The following is a 22199-nucleotide window of genomic DNA, read 5'->3' on the forward strand; positions in this document are numbered from 1 at the left end:
CGGGTTCGAGTTGAATGCCTTTCTTGTTGAGAGGAAGTGTTGAAAATAGCAACAAGAAATGCTAAAAATAGCACTACTATAAATAGTAGTTTGGGTACCAGTGTTGGACATAGCAACAAGGAATGAAAAATCGAAGTGCTAAAAATAACATTGCTATAAATATCATTTCGGGATACCTTTCTATTTTAGTTAGTCCCTGAACTAAAATAGAGAAGTAAAAATTCGAATTTGATCTTAGAAATTGTTTGTAAAATAATTAATTAATTCACCATGAGTCAATTAGTTGTAGAAAATCAAACATGAAGTCTATGTGGGCACATGCAATAGTTTCTCTCATTGATTGAGGAATTTATCCATCAGTTAAAGAGATAAGGATGAGTTGTAATATTGAGTTGTAATTAGTTGGCTTAGTTAACTGAGTCAAGTCCAGTTAGATTAGTTCAAACAGTTTGTTGAATTAATTGTGAGTTCAGTTAGTTAATGCATGCATGCATGTAACTGCTGCACTTCAGATAATTGAATATTCTCTCATAAATAACTCATGCATGTTATTTCAATTAGAGACCCAGTTGAGATCAAAGGAAGGGACAGTTTACTATCAGTTGGAGGATTTTTCCTATATAGGAAACTCATCCACGCAGAAGGAATCATCTCCTTCAAGTTTGTGCAGTTATTTATGAGCCAAGTGAGTAGTGTGAGGTGGGAATTCACACAAGTGGAAGCACTAGACCCCAAGAAAAACTACGCAAGGAAATAGGAGGCTTGGAGGGTAGAGGAGAAGGTTGTGAGAGCCTTTGACTATCTATGAGCAGTATTGTTTGATTGCAGAGAGAGCAGGATAGCTTGAGAGCTAATTCTTTTTGTAACTTGAACATATTTCCACTTGTATGATAATACAGAGATTTGGGTTTTAGGCTGAGGCTTTCCCTGGGTTATTTCTTCTGTGTTATGTGTGATTGATTTCTCATTCTCAGTTATATGTGTTCTCATTGATCTTGCTCATATTCGATTAAGCTTCCGCAAAGTTTATTGTAGAAGTAGATCTTGTATTTTGCTTTAGTATATTGCATAATCTGTTGATCTACAGTGGGAATTTCTACAGTCAACCCATTCGCTGAAGGATCTTATTGACCAGTCAACTGCCACATACCCTACCCATTCAGCGCCACATCAGTAGTATGGACTACTTACAGGGTTGTCAATTGTTTTGAAAAATTCACCTATTTGGGAAAGTGAACAAATCTCATTTCTGGGAGCATACGGAGTCCGTTTCATGCGAAATGAGGTACGTCAGATTCAAGATGATGAGAACTATGTGGTTGTCCAAGTTCCACCCCAATCCAACAACTTTGAAATTTGAGCTATTTTTTTTAGAATTTGATCTTTCCTCCCCACTGGAAGGCTTTTGGACCCCAAAAGATCACTTTCATTTTTCCAACAGGTGATGGTACAATACCCTCACTTTTCCAATCTTGATCCATCTAGACTTTGAAGGATTTGTTCCCTTAAGCCCCACTTGAAGGTAATCCACATTCCCTCATTTTGAAGACCTTGTTCTTCTATCAAGAATGGTGTCTTGTTGCAGTTCATCAAGGTATTCAGGAGAAAAATCCTCTATGGAAGGAATTTGGACATTTTCTCCTTGATGTTCAATCAACGGAGACTTATACAAAGTTCTCAACATTAACAATAGCATGAATTTGCATATATGAAGGCAAATCCAACATGAAGACATTGTTACCAATCTTTTCCAAAATTCTGAATGGACCATATCTAATTGGTTTCAATTTACCTTCTCCTTGGAGCCTCTCTTTGCTAATGTTAAGCCAAACTTCATCACCGACTTGAAACTTGTGTTCTACATGATGCTTGTCATGCCTTGCTTTGTACTTGCCTTGCCTCTTTTCAAGCTGCTCTTGAACACTTTGGTGTACCAATTGGATTCGTTCAATGAACCTTCTTTCTTTGTCTATGTCACTATGACCATCAATAGCAACATCTTGTCCAAGAAAGAAATCCAAAGGTGACTTAGGCAAGTATCCCAAACGTGTCTCAAATGGAAATGTTTGAGTTGAAGAGTGCTTGCCTCGGTTGTAAGCATGCTAAATATAGTGCAATTGTTCATCCCACAACATAGGATGCTTGCTACAATAACCACGAAGAAGATATATCATTGCCCTGTTCACCACCTCTATTTGAACATCTGTTTGAGGATGAAATGTTGTACTCTTTTTCAATTTGGTGTCCATGAATCCCCACAAGCTTTACCAAAAATTCCCAACAAAGAGAGAATCTCGATCACTAACATATCTGAAATGATCATATGTTAAACTGAAGTAAAATTTATTAATGCCAACATTGAACTAAATTTTAACTTAAAGTGCTTTAACTGTGAGAATTGTTTTAGAGGAAAGACTTTACAATAGATGAGAAACATAATCAAGATATAAAACATAAGTGAAAAGTAGCAAAAACACAGTGATACCAGACAGCAAGATTGACTACGAAGTTCGTCCCTGATGGACTACATCTCCGGGTCCACTTTCAAGATGGGCAACCGCTTTATTAGGATTAAATCCAAGGAGGTCGATTACACAAAAAATTAACCAGGCTAATTGTTCACGCAGGCACTTCTGGTCACTGTCATAAGAAAGCTCTCTGATATAGCTTTCCAACGCATGTCACGGTTCCCAATTCCGACTCCTAATGCTCCTGTCATTGAAAACAAAACAGCCTATATTCTCCAGAATCTACATACAAAACTCAAAACCACTCCCCTTCACTTCAATGAGCCAAATTGTCTTTATAGCCCTGCAAATGCACTCTAACCTCCTTAGGCTGAGTTTAGGAGTGAATGAGCTAAATTCAGGGTTCATATCCTTCAATCTTGTTGTTTAATGACAACTAATGATAGGTTTACAAGTTCATTTAATTAATTTAGCCCTTAAACAACAACCAAAACCCAAAAATGCCATAGGTTAGTTTTGGCGGTCAAGAAACAGCGTGCGCTGGCTTAAATGTCCATGTGAACAGTTGGATTCATTTAGTGGTCGACTATTCGACTGCCACCTAATGGTTTATCCACCCAACGATTTCGGTCTTGTTGGTTTATGTGAACAGTTATTGTTACCAACCTATGTTTGATTAGCAAACTCCCACCTGTCTGCCACGGTTAGTTGCCCACATGTCCAAATACTTGCACTGTCTACCCTATCTACTCACATGGCCCAGGCTTATGACGTGGCTAACAGTTGTAGTTAGGGAGCTATTTTATGTAACCTCTGCCCAGTTTATAGTTGACTGCCATGGTTGTCGTTACCTATTCACATACCCGTGATTCCGACGCGATTTAAACCTGCAGTTAGGGACCTGTGGGTTTGAATTACAATGTATTTGCAATGTATTTGTATTGTAATGTGGTTACAAGGTCTGAGGGTTAGGTTTTACGTTTATACATTTTTTTTTCACCTTAGGATTATCGACTAGGTGTTAGGCTTAGTTTTTCTAATACAATGTTTTAATACAAGTATATTAGGACTTGACATATCAAATTAAAATAACCCTTTTTACAATAGATTGTCACAATGTGACATCACCCAAAGACCACATCACTGAGCCACATATTATTGACGACGACTGGACGATGCCCATGAAATTCATGTTGACGATGAACTGAACCTGTGTAACTAATCCGATGACATCCTCCTAGATCAATCCTCTCCACTTGAAAGCTTTTGGACCACAAAAGTTTGATTTTAAGCAGATATCAAGTGAGGATACAATTCCCTCACTTTTCCAATTTCTATCCACCTTGCCTTGATCGGATTCATGCCCTCGAGTCCTGCTCAAAGATATTCAACATCTCCACACATCAAAGACTGAATCTCCTTGTCCAAGATGATATCTTCCTACAACTCATTCATATACTAAGGTGCCAAATCATCAATAGGTGGAATCTATGTATCTTCCTTAGGATCCATGATCATCGGAGGTTTATACAATTTCAAATTTTCCACATTTACAACTGAGTAAATTCGCATGTAAGGAGGTAAATTTAAGCGAAATGCATTATTTCCAATCTTTTCCATAATCTTGAAAGGGCCATACCTGATAGGTTTCAGTTTCTTACCTTCTCCTTTCAACTTGTCTTTACTGATATACAATGATACCTGATCGCCGACCTGAAAATGATGATCGACTCAATGCTTGTCATGGCGCATTTTATACTTGGCCTAACTCTTCTCTTACTGATCTTGCACTACTACATGTATCTATTGTATCCGTTGAATGAACTTAACTACTTTGTTCACATCTTCATGTTCACCCACTTTATCCTCTTCACCAAACATGAAATCCATCGGTGACTTCGGTAGATACCCAAAACATGTTTCGAATGGTGATCGATTAGTTGACAAATGTAAGGCTCGATTATAAGCATGTTGCACATAAGGTGAAGATTCATCCCACAACTTAGGATGTTTACTACAATAACCTCAGAGAATATGTATCATTGTCTTGTTCAGCACTTTGGTCTGTTCGTCAGTTTGTGGATGAAAAGTTGTGCTCATTTTCATCTTTGTGTCCATGAGTTCCCATAAAGTGGACCAAAATTCTCCTACAAAATGAGTGTCTCAATCAGAAATAATGGAAGTAGGTAACCCAAAATGAACCCATACCTAATCGAAGAACATCTTTGTAGTCTATTCAGTTGTCACTTTCTTTTTGCATGGAACAAGAATGCATATCTTGCTGAATTTGTCAGCCACAACATACAAGTAATCATGCCCTCTCCTAGACATAGGAAGTCCTCCAACAAAATCCATGGAAATATTGTCACATGGTCACAAAGGAATTGGAAGTGGCATGTACAAAACAATCTTTCAATTTCTTGGTTTGCTGGTCAAACACATCACACATCCTTTAATGTATTTAGCAATAGTTTCATACATACGAGGCCAGTAGCAATACCTTTGAACTTGTGCCATTGTTTTGCTTACTCCAAAATGTCCTGAAATGTGAGAAGAATGTGCTACCCGGACAACATGGGCTCTTTCTGGCTGCGGTATGCATAACTTACCCAGATGATATAATAACCTATCATGAACATGATAATTGATTTCTTCCACCTGAGCACCATGAGTTAGTGATTCATAAATATCTTTGAAATCAGCATCCGTACAATATTTATCTATATAAATTTCATGCTTTAAAGAACTACTATGCAACACTACAAAAGCATTCAAATATGGTCTAGACAACATATCAGCTACTTTGTTTGTGACACCTTTCTTGTACTTAATTAATAAGTGAAATTGTTGAAGAAATCCCATCCATCTGTAATAACGAGATTGTTGCAACTTAGTTTGACACTGAAGGTACTAAAGCAGCTAACGATCTATGTGAATCATTGTTTCCTTACACATTAAATAATGTTTCCACTTCTTAACACTTTCAACCAAAGCAAATAGTTCTTTATCATATGTCGGATAATTCATGACTACCTTAGAAAAATTTTCTGAATGAAAAAAGATTGGTTTCCCTTTTTGAAGACTGCACCATTACATAACCACTAGCATTTGTTTCAATTTCAAATGGCTGTTGAACATCTGGTAAAGCTAAGATTGGTGATGTGACTATTTTTTTCTTAAGTGTATCAAAATATTTTTGTTGTTTACCTCCCCACTGAAAGGGAACTTTAGAACCTGTTAAAGCATGTAATTGTGATTCAATCAAAGAAAACTGAGCAATAAATTTTCTCCAATATTGAATTGCACCTATAAAACTTCTAACTTTAGTCACATTCTATGGTCTTGGCCACTTAACAATCACATCGATTTTTGCTGGATCTATTTTTAAACTTCAACCTCCAACCATGTAACCAAGATAATTCAGTGAAGTTTTCCCAAACTCACATTTGGAAAGTTTAAGGTACAACTTTTCTCTCAGCAATACTTCGAAAACCTACTTAACATGCTTAACATGCTCTTCTATACTATAACTGAAAATCAAAATGTCATCTAAGTATATTATGACAAATCTATCAATGTATGGGTGAAAAACATCATTCATAACCCACCTGAAAGTTGCTAGTGCATTACACAAACCAAAAGGCATTACTAACCATTCAAATAGTCCCTGTGTAGTTTTGAATGCAGTCTTCCAGATGTCATTTTCTGCTATGCGGATTTGATGATATCCACTTCTCAAATCTAACTTAGTGAAATAGACAACATTTTTCAGTTGATCAAGTAAATCATCTATCCTAGGAAGAGGATACCTATTTTTTATCGTTATCTTGTTTAAGGCCCTAAAGTCAACACACATTCTCCATGTCTCGTCTTTCTTAGGAACCAAAATTATGGGTGAGCCACATGGAGATGAAATAGGTCGAATAAAACCTTTTTCAATAAATTCTTGGATTTGTTTCTTTATTTCTTCATTGTCTATAATCAATATAAGATACATTATGATATTAGGAAGAGGGGCATCAGACATTAATTGTATTTCGTGTTGTATTTCTCTTTTAGGAGGAAGATTTTTTGGTCCCTTAAATAGATTTTGAAAAGAATCTACCACTTTAACCAATCTATCTTTGAACAGAGATTCACAACATGAAGAAACATCATGTCGATCCTTATGTTGTTCTTTTACAACCATAAGTACATATTTCTTACTTGAACTTATTAATCTCTTCATCTGATTAACTGAAACTCAATCCAAGTGTGTTTTAATTTTATGTGCCCTGGCAATAAATTCAATCGCATCTTTCTTAAGATGATATTTATGCTCTTTCCTATAAAACAATGCATCATGATTATAGATATAAGGACTTCCTAGCACTACTCCACATATATCTACTGGAATCACATCTAAATCCACTTCATCAATGTAGTTATTTGTTATGGCAAATTTTAACTGACACTGCTTTGTGACATTAATATGAGTCTCTTTATTTAGCCAACATGGAGGGTATGGCCTTGGATGATTATGTGTCTCCAAACCCAATTTCTTAACTAAATCTTCAGATATTAAATTTTCCTGTGATCCACTGTCAAATAATCTATCTATCTTTGTGTGCTTAGAAGTTATCCTTATGTGAAATAGTTCAACCCTTTTATCCTCATTTAGATGATTTCAGTTTGAAGAAGGTGCAAAAGTGCTAGAACTTGAACCAATATCAGAAGTTTTACCTATTGAAACCATTGCAGTTATTTTACCTTCATCACCTGAGTCGGAGCCCAAATCTTATTAGATTGTTGTATTAGCCTTCTTTTCACCTTTCTTCTTCTAGAACTTCTTTGGTTCAAGTTCTGGGTGAATTTTTCAACATTTGGACTCATCATGTCCGATCCTATGTCAATTAGTACAAGTAGGTCTTTCAACTTCCTTCTGAGCTATCACTGATCTCTTTCCCTTCAAATTTCCCTTCCTCTTGTTGTCTTTGGAATCCTTGATTTCCAATTGTCTGGATGGTTTCTGTGAAAAATTGAATGGTCTTCCACCTGATTCAACATGTATGGCTTGAACACACACTTCAACATGTATGTATTTTAATAAAGTTACACATGTGTCCAATGAAATACCAAGTGCTAATGCTTTCTTTCTGAACTCCTGAGTAAACTCCTGAACACTATGCCCTTTACCTTGCCTCAAGTGTTGCCAATCAATAACAGCTTGTTGCATATATCCTAAAGGATAGAATTGTTTCCTAAGAGCTTTTAAAAACTTAGACCATGAAGAGATGACTTTACCTTTCCGCTTTACATCTATTTGAGTTTTACTTTCCCACCAGATTAAATTTGTTCCCCCCATTCTAAGTGTAGCTAACTGAATTTTCATTTTATCGTCATAAATGTTCTGAATACGATAATACACTTCTAACTACTTAATCCAGTTCTCTAGATTTTCAGGATTCATTTCACCATCATTAATAGGTAACTCAAATTTTACATCAAGTTTCAAAAGAGATGGTTTCTTAGGTTTCTTTTCTGTTTCAGATTCTGCATTGGAAGAAGAAGAAGATGATGATGGAGATGATGGAGGTGAAGGAGGTTTATCAGCCTTGCCTTTACCTTTAGCCTTCTTCAATGTCTTTGAAGAAGAAGCCACATCTCTTGCCTTCTTATCTTTGTAAAGTTCTCCCAACATCTGTTGCATACTCAAGAATGCTTGTTGAAACTATTCATCGCTCATCTTAGTTTCCAGGGTTTCACTTGCATCAGATCCTGTCATGGTCAGCTTATGAGTGACTCTTCTATTCCCAATCTCTAGATTGATCTCCTCAAGGATTCCTTCTCCACGTTACGACTTTGACCTGGTTAACATTCACTGACAAATTCTACAAACGCAACCTACTCTGATACCAAATAATATGATCTGAAATTTATCATATGTTAAACTAAAGTAGAATTTATTAATGCCAACAGTGAACTGAATGTTAACTTGAAGTGCCTTAACCATGAGGACTGTTTGAGAGGAAAGACTTTACAACAAATGAGAAACATAAGCAAGTTATAAAATAGAAGTGAAAAGTAGCAAAAACATAGTGATACCAGATAGCAAGATTGATTACGGAGTTTATCCCTGATGGACTATGCCTTCGAGTCCGCTTTCAAGATGGGCAAACACTTTATTAGGATTGAATCCGAGGAGGTTGATTACACAGAAAATTAACCAAACTGATTGTGCACACAAGCACCTCTGGTCACTGTCATAAGAAAGCTCTCTGAAATAGCATTCCAATGCCTATCACGGTTCCCAATTCTGACTCTCGATGCTCTTGTTACACCGAAAACAAAACAACCTATATTCTCCAGAGTCTGCATACAAAACTCAAAACCAACCCCCTTCACTTCAACAAGAAAAAATGTCTTTATAGCCCTACAAATGCACTTTAACCTCCTTAGGCTGAGTTTAGGAGTGAATGAGCTGAATTCAGGGTTCATATCCTTCGGTCTTGTTGTTTAATGACACCTAGTGATAGGTTTACATGGTCATTGAATTAATTTAGCCCTTAAACAACCACCAAAACCCAAAAATACCATAGGTTAGTTTTGGCAGTCAACAGACAGCGCGTGCTGGCTTAACTGTCCATGTGAATAGTTGGATTCCTTTGGTGGTCGACTATTCGACTGCCACCTAATGGTTTATCCGCCTAGCGATTTCAGTCTTGTTGATTTATGTGAAAAATTTGTTGTTACCAACCTCCATCCGGTTAGAAAACCCCCGATTGTCCACCATGATTAGCTGCCCACATGTCCACATACCTGTGTGGTCTACCCTGTCTTCTCACATGACCCGCAGTTCCGACGCAGCTAACTATTGTAGTTAGGACGCTATTTTATGTAACCTCCACACGGTTTATAGTTGACTACCACGGTTGCCATTACCTTTTCGCATACCCATGGTTCGGACGTGGTTTAAACCTATGGTTAGGGACCTATGGGTTTTAATTACAATTTATTTGTATTGTAATGTGGTTACAAGGTCCGAGGGCTAGGTTTTAGGTTTATACATTGTTTTTCTTCACCTTAGTATTGTTGATAGGTGTTACGCTTAGGTTTTTTAATACAATGTTTGAAACAAGTCTTTTAGGACTTGGTACATCAAATTAAAATAACCCCTTTTACAACAGATTATCACTATGTGACATCACCCAAATACCACATCACTGAACCACATATTACTGACGACGATAAAATTATGCCCATGAACTGCATGTTGATGATGAACTGAACCTATGCAACTGATCTGACGAGATCCTCATGGATCACTAATAATGGATGTGGGAAATCCAAAATCCACCCATATATTCTGAAAAGAATAACTAAGCGGTTTGTTCATATGTAACTTTCTTTTTACATGGCATAAAAATACACGTTTTTTTGAACTTATCCACAACTACATACAAATAATCATGACTCCTTTTTGAAAATGGAAGACCTCCTACAAAATCCATAGAAACACTCTCCCATGGTCGTGAAGGAACTGGAAGTCGTGTGTACAATCTTAAATTCCTATTGCTAGGCTTACTAACTGCACATAATGAACATCCTTTCATAAAACGTGACACACTTTCAAGCATATGAGGCCAATAATAATACCTTTATAGATGTGTCTTTTTCTTACTTACACCGAAATGACCAGAAATAAGAGAAGTATGTGCCTCTCTTATGATGTTGACTATTTCTCCCTATGGAATACAAAGCTTGCCAAGATGGTACAACAAGTTATCATGCAAATTATAATCGAATTCCTCTACTTAGTTACCTTCACTCAATCCTATATAAACATCGTGAAATTCATTGTCTAATGTATATTGCTCAATATAGATTTCATGCAAAAAAGAATTATGCTTGAGTAAAGTAGTTTCACTAATAATAGGCCTAGAAAGCATATCAACAACTTTATTGTAGATACCTTTCTTATACCTTATTACCTAGTGGAATTGTTGAATAAAACCCATCCGTCGGAAGTGCCTTGATTGCTGCAACTTTGATTGAGATTGCAAGTATTACAATGGTTAAGGATGAGTGTGAATAATTGTTTCCTTACCCATAAGTAGTGTTTCCAATTTTTCACACTTTTAACCAATGCATACAATTCCTTGTCATATGTAGGATAATTAATCACTACAGCATTGAATGTTTCTGAATGAAAATATATAGGCTTAACCATGTTGCATGAGGACTGCACCCATGGCATAGTCACTAGAATTAGTATGAATCTCAAATGACTATCTCAAGTCTGGAAGTGCAAGTACTGAAGCTGAACTAATCTTTTTCTTCAATGCATCACAGGCCTTTTTTTGTTTGCCTCCCCATTGAAAAACCTTTTTCACACTTGTCAATGCATGCAAAGGAGCTGCTATAGAAGAAACGTTATCAATGAATTTCCTCCAATATTGGGCAGCCCCCAAAAAACTTCTTACCTCAGTAACTGTCCTTGGCCTTGGCCAATTCAAAATGCCATCAACCTTGGAGGGATCTATTTTCAACTCACCTCCTCCAACAATATGACCCAAGTAAATTAAAGAATTTTTTCCAAACTCACACTTTGACGTCTTTAAATACAATTGTTCTTTCTTTGAGACATCAAGTACTTTTCTCACATGCACGACCTATTCATCATGAGATTTATTGAAAATTATGATGTCGTCTAAGTATAATATAACAAAATCATCAAGAAAAATGCCTCAATAAATCATTCATCACACGCATGAAGGTAGCAGGAGCATTACATAAACCAAAAGGGAAAACTAGCCATTCAAAAAAACCTTGTTTTGTTTTGAATGTTGTCTTCCAAATGTCTCATTCATTAATTCTAATTTGATGGTAGCCATTCCTTAAGTCCAACTTAGTAAAATACTTTGCATCTTTCAATTGATCAAGTAAATCATCTATTCGAGGTAGTGGGTAACAGTTCTTTACCGTAATCTTGTTCAATGCACATAAGTCCAAACACATGTGCCATGTTCCATCCTTCTTTGGCACCAAAATGATAGGTGACCCACATGGCGAAGAAGATGGTCTGATGATCCCTTTATCCAACAACTCTTAAATTTTCTTTTTAATTTCAGCACTTTCCGTCATTGACATCTTGTACATGCCAATGTTAGGAAGAGGACTATCTTGCTGCAACTGTATCTCATGTTGGCTTCCTCTCTTGGGAGGTAATCCCTTTGGTTCCTAAAACATCTCATCATATTTCATAACAACATCAACCAATTCAGATTTCAATCTTGAATCACAACCTTGAAAAGCTTCATTATCAACATCATTGTTGGGTTTGATCATTAGAAGCACAAAATTTTTGCTTGAATTCACAAGCCTTTTCATTTGCACCGCATTAACAAGTGAAAGATTCAGTTTCCTGCTATGAGATCTCACAATATATTCTACTCCATCTTTGAACAAATGGTATTTATTTTCATATCTATGGACGATAGCTTTTTCTGTCATAGAGATACACCTACCCAAAAGTATACCACATATGTCTAATGGCACAACATCAAGCTCCACTTCATCTATGAAATTTGCATTAATGGTGAATTTCAGTTTACACTTTGTAGTTACCTACAATTGTGCATTGTCACACACCCATCCAAGTGGATATGGTTTCTGATGTGGAATGGCTTCCAATTTTAAACTTTTGACAATGTTTTCAGAGATAAGATTGGCTTGAGAGCCATTGTTGAAAAGTGTATCAACTTTTCTATGTTTTGAGATCACCCTTATGTTAAAAAGTTTTATCCTCTTTTTTTCATTTGGAATTTCATTGTGTGAATTTGAAGTACTAGTGCTAGCAATGGATTATTTTACCTTCATATCCATGGCTGTAATTTTAGTTTCATCACCCGAATCAGATCTCAAATCCTATTGAGTGGTTGCAGTTGTCTTTTGTTTTCCCTTGTTGTTGGATTTCTTCGGTTTCATTTCGAGATGAAGCTTCCAACAGTGAGCTTCATCGTGACCCTCTTTGGAACTATGCCCGCATGTTAATTTCTTTCATTACTTCTTGATAGATGCATTTTTATTTCCCTTCCCTTTGAAACCCTTTTCTTTTGCTTTACCCTTAAATGGATTTTTACTACCCTCTTCTGGAGTGTTTTTCCCTCTTGCCTCAAGATGAGTGGCTTGCACACACACCTCATCTAGATTATTGGCAGTAAACATAAGGATACTATGCCTAAGGTAACAGTGCAAGCCCCCTATGTACTTGAGCAACGTGTCTTGTAATTGCAAATCTACACCTAACATTAGAGACCTTTTTCTGAATTCTTGGGTGTAATCTTGCACATTTTGACCTTTAAGTTGTCTAAAGTTCTGCCAATTCATGATGACTTTCTGCATATAAGCTATAGGGTAGAATTCTATTTTAATTGGAGCAATGAAATCAAACAAAGAAATTGAGATCTTACCATGATTTTTTATCTCTATTTGTGTCTTTGATTCCCACCATACTATTGTTGCACCCTCCATCCTCAAGGAAGCTAACTGAATCTTTATGTCATCCTCTTAAAGGTTTTGAATTCTGGAATAAACCTCCAACTGATGAACCCAATTGTCAAGCTTCTCTTTAGTCACTTCACCATTATACATGGGTAGTTCAAATTTAACATCAAGTTATAATAAGGGTGATTTACGAGTAGCTTTTGAGGTATGTTGATGAGTATTAGTAAGGGTTGTGTTAGTGGAAGAGGGTGAAGATGCTTGTGAAGAAGAATATGAAGAATATGGTGGAGAGGGTGGAGTTTTGCCTCCATTTCCATTACCTCCTCCTCCTTAATAACATTCTCCTTTGGGAGGTTTGGATCTTTCACCCTACAATCTGGTATTCCCCTCTCCATATAAGACCTTCACCATCTCTGTCATATCAAAGAAATCCTTCCTGAAGACCTTCTCATCCTCTATCATTGTTGGAGTCTCAACTGCAACTTGATGAAGAACTGGTGATGGAGATTGTGGAAACCTTTCCATCCTTCCCTTTGACCCAATTCAGGGCTTTCAACCAGCTTCCTTTCTCCATTATTGAGTTTTAACCTTGTAAGCATGACATTCACTTGCAAATAGTTAAATCCTTATTGCACAAATAAAACTAAGAGCTCTGATACCAAACTTGATGTGATTAAGAAAAATAGTTTTGTTGTGCTAAAATTCCTTTCCAAGATATATCAAAAGGTGCTTGAGGATTTATGAAATTATTTTCAAGTTTAAACATGGGTTTTTGAGTGATTTTATGTCATTTTTATTTGCAAATTTACATAAACAAATGACTGAACAGCAGCATATATTAGACATAAACATCACCATAAATAGTATCACAGTAGCACATGATGAAGGAGTTCACCCCTCCTGGAATACGTCTCCTTGACCTGACTTCCAATGGCTTCACCCTCTCTATTATGCTCAAACGTGTGAATACATCAATTTACAATGCTCAGAAAGCTCTAAAACATGTTCCAATGGCTCCAGAATGCCAAAAATGAATCTGTAGCCTCTTTCTCCTCCTGATTTAGTCAAAAACTGAAGAATTTATGGCCTTTCCCCAATCTTCTACTAATCACACAACAAGTTCCCCAAAATCTAGCACCATCCTACACTTTAAAAGCCCGCTAACGCCTGTTTTCCGAAAATTCTGGCCACATGGGGGGCCATGTGCCTAGGGCTAAGGCCAACGACCTGCCCCCATCGGTCGAGGCCTCGTACCACTCTGGTAATGGTCGCTTGAGGTTGACTTGTCAACATGCTGGCCCCCTTATGAAATAGCGCGCTCATAATCTTTAAGTAGTGGCCGCCACCATAGTCTATTAAGACTCATACTAGTCACACAATGGTAGGAGGCTTGGTTATGTGTTGTGAAGTCATGGGTTCGACCCCCGCGACCTCCACCCAGACTTAAACCAAAATTTTGGTGGACTCCCGGGCTGCCACATGGCGGCCTCCAGCTGGGCCACATGTCAGCCCGTGGTTGGCCACCACTCCAACCAATCAAATTCACCGAAAATGATCCATTGACAAAATCCCACTTTTCAGCAACCCATTCATCGAAGGATTTCTTTGACCAGTCAACTGCCACATACCCTACCCATTCAGCACCATGTTAGCAGTATGGACTACTTACCGGGCTATCAATTTTTTTAAAAATTTCGCTTGTTTGGGAAAGTAAACAGAACTCGTTTATGGGAGAATATCAAGCCTATTTCACGCGAAATGAGTTGCACTTGATTCAAGATGACGAGCACTACGCAGTCGTCCAGGTTCCACACCAATCCAGCAACTTTTAATTTTGAGCTATTTTTGAGCACCTGATCAATAACTCACATCGTTCACACTGGTTGAACATTTTTGAAAGCCATAATTCACTTTTTTCATTCTTGTTTTATATAAACTTTAATGGACTAATTTCGAGTATATTTGAATTAGCCTAGTTGATTATAATTGGCACGTTTCACTCTAATTAGCATACTTATGTTTGCTTTGCTTATATTTGAGTATAGATGACTATGGCTTACTATGTGTGTACAAGTTTAATATTTTCTATTTTTCTTGATTATAATTAGGGGTTTAATTTCATAGATATTTATTCATATTTTATTTATTTAACCATCAAATACTAACCATCTTAAAATTTAGATAAATTTAGATGTCACTAACTTGGTTACCTAATTTTTCAAAGCTTTAGAGACTTGAAAAAAAAAAAAAAAATATATATATATATATATATATATATATATATATATATATATATATATATAATTTCAAATAAAATTATAGAAAACAAAAGAATTCAGTGATTCTTTTGGCCGAGACTCCAAAATGAGTATCCCACTATGCGACACCCACAATCCTAAGATTTTAAGATGAGTTTTCAAGGTGAGCATAGACTCATCCAAATTGGATCTTTGGACTTATTAGAAAAGGCTCTCAGTTTTTAACCACACCATGTGATTCTACATTCTACACACTTACATAAAGAATGAATGCTAAAAATTTGAAGTTTAACCACACCATGTGATTCTACATTGTACACACTTATATAAAGCATGAATGCTAAAAATATGAAGCTTAAAGGTTAAGACTCACATGATATGTCCACACCCATGGGTCATTGGTAATCTATATAAAATATCAACTAAATTTTCTTGTTTATGTAGGTCAAATAGTTGTTTTTAGTTTGATATTGAGAGTTTATTGTAGTTTCTTTAGAGTTGGCCCACTCGTAAAATAGGTCTATTTATTAGTTTGACGAGAAAACAAATATGTTTTGTAGTTGGATATGAAAATCTCAAATGTGTGGTTACCAAGACTATGATGTTTTTTATACATTCAAACTTGAATGAAGCACAACTAGGTTTGTGCTTTATGTTAGCCTATCTACTAGAAATATCTATTCTTCTTCCTTATCAAAACATTATGAATATCTTTAAAATCCATGTTTGTCTATTATTATTGTTTGAAATGTTAAAATCCTATTCGTATTTAAAGGTGGCTTCAAATTTGTATTATTATTTCTAAGTTCCTCCTTAAGTCGAACACATCAAACTGAAACTAAGATCAATTGTTCCTCTTCAAAATACATTATAGTTGATGGGTTTGACCAAATTACTTGAAATTTTTTCAAAAATGGTTTAGCATAATTTGTAAAACCTTTAAAATTACATAAATAGTGACTATACATATTTGTATCAAATATCATTAGGAATGAATATGATTTAATGCATTTGATTTTTTTTAAGTAATAGAAAATGTATACAAAACATATACATCTATGATATTGCTTTGTTCAAGCTTATATTATTTTTAAGTTAAAATTTAAAAAAAATACCAACGCAATAGATATATATATATAAACAATATATGATATTTAAATGATGGGTAAAAATAAAAATCAAACATCATGTGAAGGGAAAGTCATAAAAAAATTATTTGGCGCATCAAATTTATACCTAAATATGGTTGACTATGGTAAGACATAGTTGATCATTGTTAACAATGTTTAAATATAATTGATAATATTTTATCATGCTTCACTATGGTAAGACATAATTGATCATATTTAACAATATTTAAATATAATTGATAATATTTTAGCATGCTTCATTATAGTGCAAAACCATGGTTAATCATGTTTTGTTGTGATGTGATTAAAAAAGATTAATTATCTTTGATCATATGTAAAGAAAGTTAAAGGTGATTACATTTATTTGAATGGTTACATGTTGAAGTAATTCATCAAGGTAAACCATATATTATTATTATTGTTAATTAAAATTGTCCATGTTCTAATATAGTTCACTATCTTTAACTATGAATTCACATTGTTTAGCTTGGTTAATTATATTTCACTTATTATTATTATTGTATAAATGTTATCTTTAATTACGAATTCACATTGTTAATTTTTGTTAAATATATTTAATTATATTTCATTATTATTATTATTATTTAGTGTCTATTATAAACATAAATTATATTAAATTATATTTATGTATAAGCTTTGTTTTAGAAACAAATATTGATAAGTTAAAAGTAACTTGTGAAAAGCATCAACATTAATATTATCATTATCATTATTATCATTATCATTATCATTATTATTATTAACCATTATTATATTTATGTATATGCCTGCTTTCAAAAACAAATAACGATAAACCAAAAGTGACTTGTAAAAGGCATTATGAACTCGTTTCATTGTATCTATTTATTTTCAAAGAGACTTATGGTTTAAATTATAGATTTTTTAATTTAATAATAATAGTTATTAAAATTAAAGTTTAATATAATTAAATAGATTAATTATGAATAATTATGAATAATTCAGTATGATTGACTCTAAATTAATTATGACTTAGATAATTATTTAATATTTATGTATTATTTTTTTATTTTTTTGATAAATTAAGTTTTCAAATTTAATGAGAACATATTACAATAAATTTAAATATAAAATTATACTATTGTAAATTTGATAAATCCTATAACATATAACAAGTATTGGAGTGTAGTTTTTTCTAATTTAAGTAGATGTTATGTTTATAGAAAAATTGCAAATTGATAAATGAAGTAAAAAAATAATTTCTTACTAACCAATAAGAACTTGCATAATTTTTTGATGAGTAATAACGAGTGCTAAATTTGCACATTCACACTTTTATTTATTTATTTGGTGAGTAGTATATATTTATTTCCATGTTGTTTCTATTCATTTTTTATGCAAATACTTGTTTAAATTATGGTGAACTGCAACTAATCCTAATGGTAAATAGGTTATTTAACTGAGTATGAGCTATTTTAAAGGATTTTAATTTTATGTGGTTTTGGCTTAACAATGAAAAGTAATTGCCCAAACCAAGCAGGCTAGGATCATTTTGCTGAATAGGAAACATTAACCACTATTTTCCCTACTATTTCCCACGATTTTCATGTTTTTTACTAATTTATATTTTATTTTGATTCAAAATATGCTTTCATATCATGCTTTTTTAACTAGATGGTTATTATTTTTTTGTCTCTTAAATTGACTTGATGATTTTGTAGCAAATGCTTTAATGTTCTAGTAGTATTCACCTTGCTAGTTCTCTATTTTAAAAGAAAAAGTTATTTCATCTAGGGTCTTCCTACAATTTGGTCAAAAGAACATATTACATTGGGTTAGAACAAGTGTTGAGGCATGTGTAGTGTAATAACCATGTATATGAATAAAACTCATTAGCCATAATCACTTATATTTGACTCTACACCACTTAAATAGAAATATTCAAATTTTAATATACACAATGTTAACATAAGGATTCATATCCATTGCATCAATTAATTTAAAATGAAATATATTGAGATGGAGAAAATTCTTGAAAATAGTCATGGCATCAAATCATTTGAAACCTAATAATTAATAGTTGTGTTCAATTTTTGTTAAAAAAATGTAAGAAAAATATTTTTAAATCTATCATAGTTGTCACAGATATAACCGACCAATTCATTAGAGACAACACTAATCTTTGCATAGACATTACAACTTAAGAAAATGAAAAGTGTTTTCCTTCTAATAAAATTTATCTTAATATTTTGCATAGGAGCATGCTATGATATATGCATATAAGGAAATATCAAACTCTAAATTCTTCTATATGTTACCAAACTAGCTAAAACATTTGTTCTGCTACATAGTGACTATGAAAATTATTTTATAGAGCATGATACAATTACAATATTTATAGCTATTGTATTATTCCATATCTCTTGAAGACACAAACACCATAAGACTGCAATCAAAACTATGATAAAATGGTGTGAGTTATTGATAATATCAAATAGATTATACAACCACCATAAGGCTGCAATCAAAACTATGATAAAATGGTGTTAGTTGTTGAAAATATCAAATAAGTTATAGAACCAAACAACACTAAACCATATATGAACCAATTAAAATATGAAAACTTGTGATACAAAGAAAGATTGAAAATTGAAACAACACAAGAAATGTTATAAAAGAGAGATTACAAAACCAAAACAACCCTAAACCATACATGAATGAATAGAAAATGTGAAAATTTGTTATGATACTCAGAAATATTGACAACTTAAAACAACACAAGAGATAGTTATAAAAAACTTTTTTCATATATTTCATAATGAATGAAAGAACTCGAATGTTTATAAGACATTTTCAAAATAAAACTCAAAATCCCATAATGGTGTACTTATATCAACACTAATAATTAAAACGCAATTTAATATTCAGAAATAGGAGGAAAAAACTAAAAGAAAAATCTACAACCAAAAAAATAGGGAAACACTTAAGATTATAAAATTGTAAGGCCATGGTCGTTGGATACCACTACCTCAATGATCTATGTAGTACACACTTTGAATTTGTTTGATTGGGGGAAACTCTTTGTAGTTGTCATGTTATTTTAAATATATGAATAAAATATTATTATTTTTTATATCTTTAAAAACATTATATAAAATAAACAAAATTGTTTATATTCAAAGATGACAAACATTTGTGAATTAATTTCCTACTAAGGGAAAGGACTTCATAAATTTTTGGTAGGTGGTAACCATTATTAAGTTTGTATATTTACACTTTTACATGTTAAAGCTTTAAGAAAACATAAATAATGGTAGGCAATAACTATTGTATGTATATTTTTTTCCATTTTTTTATTCATTTTTTATGAAAATACTTGCATAAATTATTGTGGGTAGTAATTAATGGTAAATAGAGTCTTTACATGAGTATGAATTGTTTTCAAGGATTTTAATTTTAGGTGGTTTTCCTATCACGAATAACAATGAAAATTCATTACACAAATATTTAAAATCATGGCATAAATATTGCAACTACATTCGGAAATTATGGCAAAAATATCTGAGGTAGGTATCACATGGCACAAAGGTTGAAATAAGACCTTCAAATTTATGCTACAATCAAATGTTAGAAAAATATTGTTTTCAATAATATTGAAAAATAAATATTTGTTTTCGTATTTAAACATTATAACTTGCATTAGTCAATGTTAAACTAATAGTTGTCAATAGGAAAATTTAGAGTCTTTCCTTGGCCAAGACTAATAATATATCATATACAATATTTATGCCCTAAGGTGTTCCCTTTGAGAACGACTCCGTGAGTTGCCACTATGTATCAGTCTACACCATCGGATGAAATGTTAGATGGTTGAAGATTTTTAGACCCCATGATTAATAGTTAATAGTTAAGAGAAAACTAATAATTAGGGTGTGTAACTATTTCTTGATGGTTTAACACATGCTTATTCCCATGTACTTTGAAGATGGTTCTCATGGGGAGTGTGCAACATTCTGAAGAGAAAGTGTGGCGAAATTTGTGTTTATGCATAGTATTTCTGCTCTCATGATATGGGTGTAGGGAAATTTAGCAAAATACATAAAAAAAAAAAAAAAAAAAGGAGAGAACAACTTCTCAAGCTGCTGTGAAAGTGTGGTTGGATAAACTTTCATAGTTACCTCTATGAATCTGTTTTTGTATTTGTATTTAAACAGACTTCAGCTTTTGTTGGTTTTATTTCCCACTTCTAATCATAAAATTCCCAGTGCCATATTATTTTCTCTGCCTGACAATATATGCCATCATAATCCATGTGGTTTGTCGAAGAAGAGAAGGCCGAATAGATCCTCTGACCTTCTAACCATGGTTGGATAAACTTTCATAGTTACATCTATGAATTTGTCCGTGTATTTGTGTTTAAACAGACTTCATCTTTTGTTTCTTTTGTTGCCCACTTTTAACCATAAAATTTCAAGTGCCATATTATTTTCTCTGCGTGACAATATATGTCATCGTCATCCATGTAGTTTGTCGAAGAGGTGAAGGAAGAACCAATCTTGAGACCTCGTAACCACCAACCCTTTTGTATGTCTCCCTGGTTGGTTTTATATTATAAAAATCTATTGTATTATTACTTGAAAACTGTTGCAGAGCCGAAATGTTAGTTCATTACTCTATATCTTCAGTATATGTAACATGAGCTTATGGGTTTTATTATACGTTCTAGATTTTGAATGATTCCATGGGATATTTGTAAGAGAACTTTCTTAATAATTATGAATATCGTTTCTATTTGGTGAGCAATGTCTTTTTTTTAATGCATAATATTTAAATAGATTCCTGATTGGAGGCCTGAATGTGTGTTTTATCATGAGTAAAATGTGGCAGATCTTTAAGTATTATGACTCCGTTTAGATATTTAAATAGATTCCTGATTGGAGGCCTAAATGTGTGTTTTATCAGTTGTAAAATGTGGCATATCTCTAAGTAGTTGACTTATTGCTGTCTATTTAGTTTATGTAACATGATGCTTTTGGATTTTATTGTGCAGGCTAGAATTGGAACAATGCTATGGGATATCTTTTTATGAATTTCCTCTTAAGCATCATAAATAATCTTTATGTTTGGTTGATGCCTCACTATGCTGAAGATGATGTCATTTGAGTAGATGCCTGATTGTTAACCTGAATGTGTAGTTTTGTAAATGTGTCTGGCACCCTTTTGTTATGTTAACTTAGATGAAGCAGTTGTTTAGTATGAATGTGTCATGCATCATTTAAGATGATTAGCTCTCTTGACTCCATGGATTAGAATTTTGTTATCAGTATTTCCAATTCATAATATCACTGAATTATTCAAAATATAAAATAAATATGTGCGTTTGATTGGTGCTCAACCAACACTTTATCAACCATGTTTTAGAATGCCTAATTGAAGTTTGAACATTATCTAAGTCATCTAATAGGAAAAACTGTTTAAGTGCCTTCCAGCTTCTATATATATTTAAAACATCACAATAAATAAGTTTATAATTATTTATGCTTCACATTTTATCGAATGAAAGAGTACATGGGATTTTATGATAAATGAATGATGTAACAAATTTCTGGGTTTACATTATTAGAATGAGCTCCGTTTTCAAAGAGAATATGATGTTGTTAGCAGATCTGATTGAGTAGATCTAACTTTATTTTTCACTCAAACTATTGTCAATAGTGTTAAAAGTGGGAGAATTTAAGGATAAGATTATGGAAAAGACCAAGTTCTTGCACTTTTTCTTCCATCCCCATCACCAAAGGAATGCTAAAAAATCTGTCAAGGAGACGACCATAGCCCATGATTATCAGTTTGAAGCCTCGTGATCCTTCGTTCAAGTCCCC

The sequence above is a fragment of the Pinus tabuliformis genome, chromosome X (genome assembly GCF_031772625.1).
Source record: "Pinus tabuliformis cultivar Carrire ecotype Pingquan chromosome X, CPIR1, whole genome shotgun sequence".
NCBI lineage: Eukaryota > Viridiplantae > Streptophyta > Pinopsida > Pinales > Pinaceae > Pinus > Pinus tabuliformis.